The sequence below is a fragment of the Rhipicephalus microplus genome, chromosome 4 (assembly GCF_043290135.1).
Source record: "Rhipicephalus microplus isolate Deutch F79 chromosome 4, USDA_Rmic, whole genome shotgun sequence".
Classification (NCBI taxonomy): domain Eukaryota; kingdom Metazoa; phylum Arthropoda; class Arachnida; order Ixodida; family Ixodidae; genus Rhipicephalus; species Rhipicephalus microplus.
The window spans coordinates 133720386-133729555 of NC_134703.1; the positions used below are offsets into that span (position 1 = coordinate 133720386).

The 9170-nt window shown below is 46.4% G+C and overlaps 1 long non-coding RNA gene across 1 annotated transcript in view; it reads left to right on the forward strand.

The window, feature by feature from the left end:
* Nucleotides 1-709, forward strand: part of LOC142814617 (uncharacterized) — a 102803-nt gene extending 102094 nt beyond the window's left edge. Inside the window, exon 3 of the long non-coding RNA XR_012894984.1 lies at nt 407-709. This is a non-coding gene — a long non-coding RNA (uncharacterized LOC142814617). The remainder of the gene's footprint in view (nt 1-406) is intronic.
* Nucleotides 710-9170: the final 8461 nt, after the last annotated feature.

Sequence of the window (9170 nt, forward strand, 5' to 3'; positions counted from 1 at the left end):
GCAAACACCCGCGCAACTACACGCGTATAGCCTTCGAAACGCGAACTTCTAAGATATCGCCATTTTTTAAAGGAACGCCGCCCAACCTTTATTCCCGACATGCACGCTAAAATAACGAAAGAAGCACATCGCATTACGAAACAAAACATTGAGACAAAAAACAAATATACATAGATCTCTGAGTGTAGGGAGCCGGGTCGCGGAGGTATACGCGAGCAATGAAATATCGAGCCGAATTCTGAATACGGAGAGTCGTCATTTTTCTCGATGATTGGTAGCTTTTCCTTTCTACCCCGGGTACGCCAACCAGCTGGCGCCATACATCTATCCTCTTTGCCCATTCCTCCGGACGTATTGTTAGAGCCTCTCAATTTTAATTTTTCGTATGTTCTTTCCTTTTTTCTAGATACATCTCCGCCGCAACTGCAGTCGATGTCCGGGAAGAAAAAGCACGGGCGCACATTCAATCCGCTCCGCCATCTATCAAGCCCCACCGTGGCGCTACCGAGCGCATTCTCGCACCGTATGAATATTTGTTGCCAGGCTCTTACTTTTCAAAGTTTCTGACGCCTTTCGAGCGTGTTCTCAGAAGCCGACTCGCGAGCAGATAAATTTCGATCCTTTGTGGTTTCTTTCCTTTCTTGGAGAATCGACAACAAGCTCATGTTCTCCGGTGTAAATCAATAAAATACACATATTATTACACCAATTTTATTTTTATGTAATTGTCAAGAAAAGCGAACCACATGGAAGCTGCTAAACTAAGCAGATTGATGGGGCTGCTACAGCCATGAACGGCCCCACAAATTTCACGTGGGAACCATAAGTATTCGTTTTCTCGCAAATCTGCATGGGAATAAACACGACGAGTGGTGTTGGAAACAGGAAAACTGTTGCGTTATTTACGTGGTTCATAGAACATCGACATGGGCAAATGAAAGAAAAGGCCAGGACAAGTGGAACAAAAATTTTCAATGAAAATAAAACAAACCACGAAAATCAATAAAAACAGGGGCAATAAAAATAAAATCACTAAGGTGGTGTGGCAGCAAATAGATAAAGAAGCATTTAAATGCTCATATTCATGTTCATTGACTGAATACACCATTTTGTTAACTTCAATTTCGAAGCGTGCATTTTTGTCTAGCCAAAGTATGGTCTCTCGCTAAGACTGCCTTTAACATTCCAAAGTTATAGAGTGATCCGAGCAAATTTATGCACGTTTTAATTTAAATTTTAACGTTGCCTTGCATAATGCCTGTTCCAGACAGTAGGCAAGGGATTGATCGTAAGCGAACACCCCAATTTAGGTGAAAACACGATAGCTAAGAGGCTGTTCGTGGAAGAAAGTATAAGAGACATTCCCAACGGCACAAGTTTCAGTGTACTTAGAGTCTTCCAACTATAAAATGCATCCTATACAGACATCGCACCTCACACATAATTTAAATTGAAAACCTTAAACTTTTTATATCCGCCTGTCCGTGCCCTGAAATGGTGCTGACCGTGGCCTCTCCTCCTCACACTCTCTCAAGAATCGCGGCGTTGCTGAGTGAGTGTAAAAATACAAAAAAGAAACAAGTAAAGAACAGACAAAATATTGAGCAAGAGACATGGCACAGTCAGTCGAATGGCCAATAGCTTTCGCCGAACACACTTTGGAATTTACAAAGTGTCCTTAAATTTTTTAGGAAAGGTTTTCTACACCAACCTCGCCCCAGGTTTCCCTGGTCGTGATTCCTCTTCACTAAAAGACACAGCATGGCCACTGTCAGGGACACTGCTTTTAAGGTCAGGCGGATCGTCCATTCCCGGGCTTTATACGATCTCTGAATTTAGCCACGATTTTTCGCTTCCAGTCATGAAAAAAAATCTGAGAAGGTCCTCTGACCTGAATTAGGTAGAAATGATTGCGCACACTGTGCACACCAAGTTACAGAAAATGAGCGAATGAAGCCATAAAAAATACGCCATGTGCTACGCATTTGAGTACAGAATGGTTGCGCAGAACTTTCGTTTTGATAATATTCCGACCAAAAGCTTTAAACCAGGTCCACAGTTTCGCTGTGATTGTTGTTTACTGGATGGCATACAGCGCGGTGGGTTCATGGCCTTGCCCAGACCACATACATAGGCCTCGTAAGAGAGTAGTAGAAGGAAAAATATTTCTGCAGATTCTTCAATGAACACCTAATCACCAAATGTCACCTTGGAAACTTGATACCGTTTTACCGTGACCGCTTCTGCCGTGAACGCAACACGCAGCCTTGCAATGCTCCTTGCGGTGGTGACCCGCTCAACACTGAACGACGGAGGAGATGACAAAAGACGAGCGACCAATGTTTGCGAAATCAATCATGTGCTTCGTGACGCTAACGCGTTTTCTTTCAAACAACGATGATTTTTACGGGCTTTGCTCTCACCTCTTTGTTCTCTTTCTGCACGAGAGTCTCAGGAGAGAGCCCATTGGCTGCACACATTAAAGGCTCGTATTGTGACAGCGTGAAGTACTCACTCTGTCATCTCTACACAAGAGGTTGCAAAGTGGGTCATATGAAACAATATAACCAAGCGATGAAACATGAAATGATGACTCGATAAAGTGAATGACTTCTGTTCACCGTGGGCAGTCCGGATTTGTTCATTTGGAGAAGAGACGAAGCAGAAACGCTAAAACACAGAAAGATTATTTCTATTTATCTTTCTCCTGCCGTGTGGAACACGATAAATAAATAACGAGTGGAAATGATGGACCGCTCTTTTGTAGTTTAAACAGCGGTAGTGCGTTGTTCTAACCCCCGTATTCAGAAACACTCCTCGACTCGAATTCCATCCTTCACTTGACTGAGTTGAGCACTGCGCCGCTGCTCGACTGAAATCGACGCTGCGCTTCTCAAGAATCGCTGCAGAATATTGCTGATATGCAGTGACTTGGTCTGCCAAGAGACAGCGCTCCCATCGGCTTTTTCAAGTCGAGGAGAGTTCTTGAGTGAAGGAGCGATCATGAATACCGGGGTTAGTGTAAAGAACGATTGAGATGACAAAACGTCTTGACACCTTAGCGATGCTTGAAATGATAAAAGCGAACTATATTGCAATCATCGTGTTAATACAGGATTAGTTGAAGTATTGTATATTGAATATACATTTATTCATTTTGTTTCAGTTTATGGAAGAGCACGACGCCTGATATAAATTAATTAAACGTGCTTGCTCTATAAAACCTCAATTATTAACGTTGAAATTTCACATTTTATGCTAGAAAACGAAGATACTTCTCCTGTTTAACTTCATACGTACACTCAGTAGACAGACCATGATCATATACGTTGCATAATCAAGGAAAGTGTATTGCTGATTTTGGTCGAAAAATAAGAATACAACTGTTTGGTTTCAAAGCTATCACGTGCATGGCTCACAAGAGCTCAAATTTTTCGCAGTGAGAAATATGACGTTGAATTAACTGGCACAATCTCAGTCATTATTTACTCTTTGTTTGCAAATATAGTACCAAAAATAATTGATCGTGAAGGATTCGTAAGTTGTTTATTTTTGGGCGTTAAAGACAGACATCGAAGATGCGGGCGGCATTAATGATTGAGTTTTGGGGAACAATCATACAATTACTTGTGTAGAGCACTGAAGCCATGGTTGACAAAGACGATGGCTTATTATGAATATAGGGCTTTTCAAGAAATCCGGAAAGGTCACCTGTAAGATTTATATAAGAGGCGTTAGAACAAGTGATTGAACAATACAGCCTTGATTGTGTATCAAGGATGGTTTAGTGACTACTATTTCTCGAGATGGGAAACAGATTTTTATTCTCTCAACTCTCCATAAGTCTACGGAATTAAAGTTTTCAGAAATGAACACAAAGCAGCAGTCAAGACCCAAGTCACAGCAGTACTGGCCATTTCACGAGTTGAAACCGATTCATGAATGATTGCGCAACGCACACACGAAGAAAAAGTGTAATGGTAGCGACGGATGCATGGTAACAATTGTGTGAGTACTAAGAACAGATAAGAGTACGGACAGCTTGGCGAAGAACGTAATGAACGCTATTCGTGACTCCAATTGAGCGCTCGCCACCTAGTGGCAACGCCGGCAAACGACGCTAATAAGGACAACTTTGAAAGAAAATATGTTAATACGTCGCGCTCGTTGAGAAGCGGCCGCTTACTTTTCTTTTTTTTTTTACTATGCTACACGTGCAATCCCAAAAAAGAAGAAAGCCATGTCCAGAAGCCATTGCTACACGTGCAATGAATTTCATTACGGTAGAAAGACGGCAACGTATCCTTCTAGCACTTCCGGAGGGATGTAGAAGACACGCCACGGAGAACAGCGCAAATCAGAGGAGGAGGAGGAAGAGGAACGAAAGAGGAAAAACAAGGAGGTTAGCCAGATCAGAAACTTATGCAAATCAGAAACTTACGCAATGGAAAGGAGGTGCCGGACACTACGGTAGTTTGTTCTAAACAATTCACTCGGACAACTTAATGTTTCTTGGTGAGTACGCTAATCTTTGGCGTATGTTCATTTTTACCAGTTGTCGGGCTTCTTTAGGCGCAGAATATTGTTTATATGAGTAAGCGTTTTAAGAAATGTGTTTTGTTATGTGCCTGAATGTATTTCTCGCATATACTTTTTTTCTGAGCAACTGGTAGTGCTACCCATTCTAAAATTAAGCTGCTGTAATCATTCCTGCCAAGCATTTTTCTTTTCACATGTGCGTATATCACGCAACGCCTGCGCGAAGATCGCGCGTGCGTATGTGTATGTTACTGCATGTATATATATATATATATATATGTATATATATATATATTTATATATATATATATATATATATATATAGATTGTAGGCATTCATTAAGCACATCTGCTCTCTTTACACATATTCATCATCGTGAGTGGTCGTCATCTTCATCTGCTGTGTGCCTTGAGTGTGGTCGCTTCGTCGTGTCTTCCGGGCCTAATAAAGGTTTCCTTCACCGTTACATCACAAGTGGTGGAGTGTGCTCTACGATCTTCCGTCCTCTCGCAGCCCGATCTGCCTCCTGGAGCTCCGCTCAGGTCGTCGTTTGTGCCAGGTGTCCGGTAACATGCCTCAGGACGAGCCAACCGGCGCTTCTGCGTCTACCTCCACGGCCCCGCCTACCGCGGCCTATTCATCGTGGATTATCACCGCGCACCAGCGTGAGCCGCCCACGTTCGCCGGACTTCGAGGTGAAGATGTGGAGAATTGGTTGGACCAGTTCAATCAAGCGAGTTCCACTAACAATTGGGATGATCCTACCAAGCTTCGCCGTGTTTCTTTCTATCTGACAGGCGTAGCGAAAACATGGTTTTTCAATCATGAAACGGACATTACGGACTGGACACGTTTCAAGCAACAGCTTCGCCAAATTTTCGGCACCCCGGGGGTTCGTTCAGCTCTCGCGAAGAAGACACTAGATGCTCGCAAGCAACAATGCGGTGAGTCTTACACATCCTACATAGAGGATGTGCTTGCTCTCTGTCACCGTTTCAACACGTCCATGTCTGAATCAGAAAGAGTTCGTCATCTATTGAAAGGGATCGGCACAGTCGCGTTCAATGCCTTGGTCATTCGAAACCCGACTACAATCGCTGACGTTGTTGCCACGTGCCAACGCCTAGAGGAACTTGAATCCCAACGGTTACCGCCGGACAGCGCTGAAAACACCACCACGACTGATGCTTCATTGCGTGCCATCATCCGGGCGATTATGCGGGAAGAGCTACAATCGTTCGGCCTCTCAACGACAACGAGTCCACCTCCCCCCTCCAACACTGTTTTGCGCGACGTTATCAAAGAGGAGTTGGCGCCCATGACTGGGCCAGCGTATGTAGACGCTCCAGTACCTCGACCCAAGCCGACGTACGCACAAGTCCTCGCTGGATCACCACCCGTCGTACAACCGATGCCCGCACTCTTGACGCCTGTCCCGCTGGCTTCGTTGACTCCGACTGCGCCTAGCCAACCCTTTCACCCACCGTGGCGGCCACCTCGTCCAATCTGTTATTACTGCGGCTATCGGGGGCACATTGCACGCGTCTGTCGGAAGCGTCAGCAGGACGAACGTCGTGGATTCGACACCTACGGACGGGATGATGGGACAAGCTGGTACGCTTTCCAACGTCGTCCCTTTGATCCGCCGATACGTTGCTCAACGTCTCCAACTGCGACATCTGAGCCAACCAGTTCTTACCGCTCTACTAGACGCCGCTCACTCTCACCCCTCCGCCGCTCCACGTCTCCATTGCGACCTGTCTCGCAATTCACCAACCAACGCCCGGAAAACTAACCTCTGCAGCTTTTGGAAGAAAAGCTGCATCGAACGAAAAGACAGAAATTCCTCCACTGCATCCATATAATACGATATCTGTTTTAATAGAAGGTGTGTACGTGGACGCTTTAATAGACACTGGTGCTTGTTTATCTGTGATTCATCGTTCTTTGTGCTCACGTCTGCGAAAAGTCACCACCCCTTACGATAGACCTACACTGCACGCTGCTCAAGGGGACGCCATTAGACCTGCCGCTATGTGCACCGCTTGTGTTTTTATAGCTGTCTTCTTCATTTTGTGCAATTTGCTGTGCTGAGTTCGTGTGCCCACCAGCTTATATTAGGCTGGGATTTTCTGTCTACGGCGAACGCTTCCATCTGCTGTCGATAAAATGTTGTTCATATGATGGAAACTGACTATGCCCTGTATGCGGATGACAAGCCCGTTCACTTGCTCGCTGCTGAAAATACCGAGCTACCACCTGGTCATCAGCGGATAGTTACCATAACTTCTAATGTGATCGATTCTGGTGACGTGTTTGTCCAACCATCTGCACGCTGTCTCACAAGAGGTATAGCCCTTGCTTCAGGTCTAGCGCGGTTCCACAATGGCTCCGGACTTCTCTACGCTACAAACCAGACTTCTGAGAAAATTCTCATTCCTAAAGGCACCACAATGGCTTGCGTTTCTGAATCTCAACCTGTCTCTGTTGTCCCGCTTATGCCAGCGTGTTCTGACCTTCCTTCTATTGGACGTTCATCAAGCATTTCTGTTCTTGCTGCGACTATTAGGTCAGAACTGACCTCTTCACAGACAGATGAGTTGCTTGCCTTGCTACAAAAACATAGGAGATTGTGTGATGCCCATTCCTCATCTCTGGGACAGACGTCCATTATTAGGCATCGTATCCAGACCGATGGCACTTCCATCGTACGCCGTCGACCATATCGCGTCTCTTCGTCCGAGCGTCAGATCACTGAACAAAATGTAGCCGATATGCTGCAACGGAACATTATACGTCCCTCCGCGAGTCCTTGGTCATCCCCTGTTGTTTTAGTAAGGAAAAAAGGTGGCTCCGTGCGATTTTGCATGGACTACAGAGCACTTATTAAGATTACCAACAAGGATCTTTACCCCATGCCGCGCATAGACGATGCGTTGGATTCACTGCAAGGTGCTGAGTACTTCTCAAGCCTAGACCTGCGTTCAGGTTACTGGCAAATACCCATGCACGAGGATGACAAAGAAAAGACAGCGTTTTCAACACCAGATGGGCTGTACGAATTCAACGTCATGCCATTCGGCCTTTGTAATGCTCCAGCAACATTCGAGCAGATGATCGACACTGTTTTACGAGGCTTGAAGTGGAAGACTTGCTTGTGCTATTTAGACGATATCGTTATTTTCTCGTCAACCTTCCCTCAGCACTTGCAACGACTGGACGAAGTTCTTACGCGCCTTGCAAACGCAAGCCTTCAGCTGAACACCAAGAAGAGCCATTTTGCGAGCAAGACAATTAAAGTGTTAGGCCACATCGTAAGCAAGGACGGTATTCGTCCCGATCCTGACAATATTTCCGCTGTCCAACACTTCCCGCGTCCTGCAAAAGCCAAAGACTTGCGCAGTTTCCTCGGCCTCGCTTCTTATTTTCGCCGATTCATTCGAGACTTCGCCTCAATAGCTTCACCATTGCACAAGTTGCTCGGTTCAGGCGTCGCCTTTGTGTGGTCTCCTGAATGTGAAGCGGCGTTTGCTCAACTGAAGTGTGCACTCACATCCGAACCATTCCTCTGCCATTTCGACGAAACCGCGCCTACGCTCCTGCATACACAGGCTAGTGGTCGAGGCATTGGTGGAATTCTCCTACAGCGAGACAAATCTTCACGTGAGAAAGTCGTCGCATACGCGAGCCGTGCACTGACCCCTGCCGAAAAGAATTATACCATGACCGAACAGGAGTGCCTCGCGGTCGTATGGTCGATACAAAAGTTTCGACCTTATCTCCACGGCCGCCACTTTACTGTGGTTACGGACCATCACGCCTTGTGCTGGCTCTCGACAATCAAGAACTTGTCCGGCCGCCTTGGTCGCTGGATTCTTCGCTTACAAGAATACGACTTCACGATCACATACAAGTCGGGAAACAAGCATCAAGACGCCGACGCACTTTCGCGTTGCCCGCTCTCTTCGGAGCCACTTAACAAACCCGCCACTGCCGCACTCGAGAAGCTTTCGGCCGTCTCTTCCCTACATGTTTCGTCATTAGCTACTGTGGACCCAACTTCTCCAAGCGGTTTGTTCTTATCTCACCAACGTGCTGACCCTTACTGTCGCCGCATCATGAACCGTCTTGACGGGACTTGCCGGCCCCCTAACGCCCATCTTCGCCGACAGCTGACGCAATTCAAGCTCAACAACCACGTCCTGTACCGTCATATCTACCACCCTGATGGTCAACGCTGGGTGCCCGTTCTACCTCGCTCTCTTCGGGCTCAAGTCCTCAAGACATATCACGACGACATGTCTGCTGGACACATGGGCTTCCAGAAAACGTATGACCGCATAAGATGTCACTACTACTGGCCGAACTTGTCCACCTGTGTCGCGAAGTACGTTGCCTCATACACCCTTTGTCAGCGTCGCAAGCTACTTACATCGACCCGAAGTGGACAATGACAACCGCTCCCGTGTCGCCTGCAACCATTCGAGGTAGTTGGCATTGACCTGTATGGTATACGCTTCCTATGCCTGTCACGGGCAATCGATGGATAGTTACAGCTGTCGACCACCTGACCCGCTACGCCGAAACAGCTCCCGTGCCTTTCTGCATCAGCTTCGGAAGTGGCCGACCT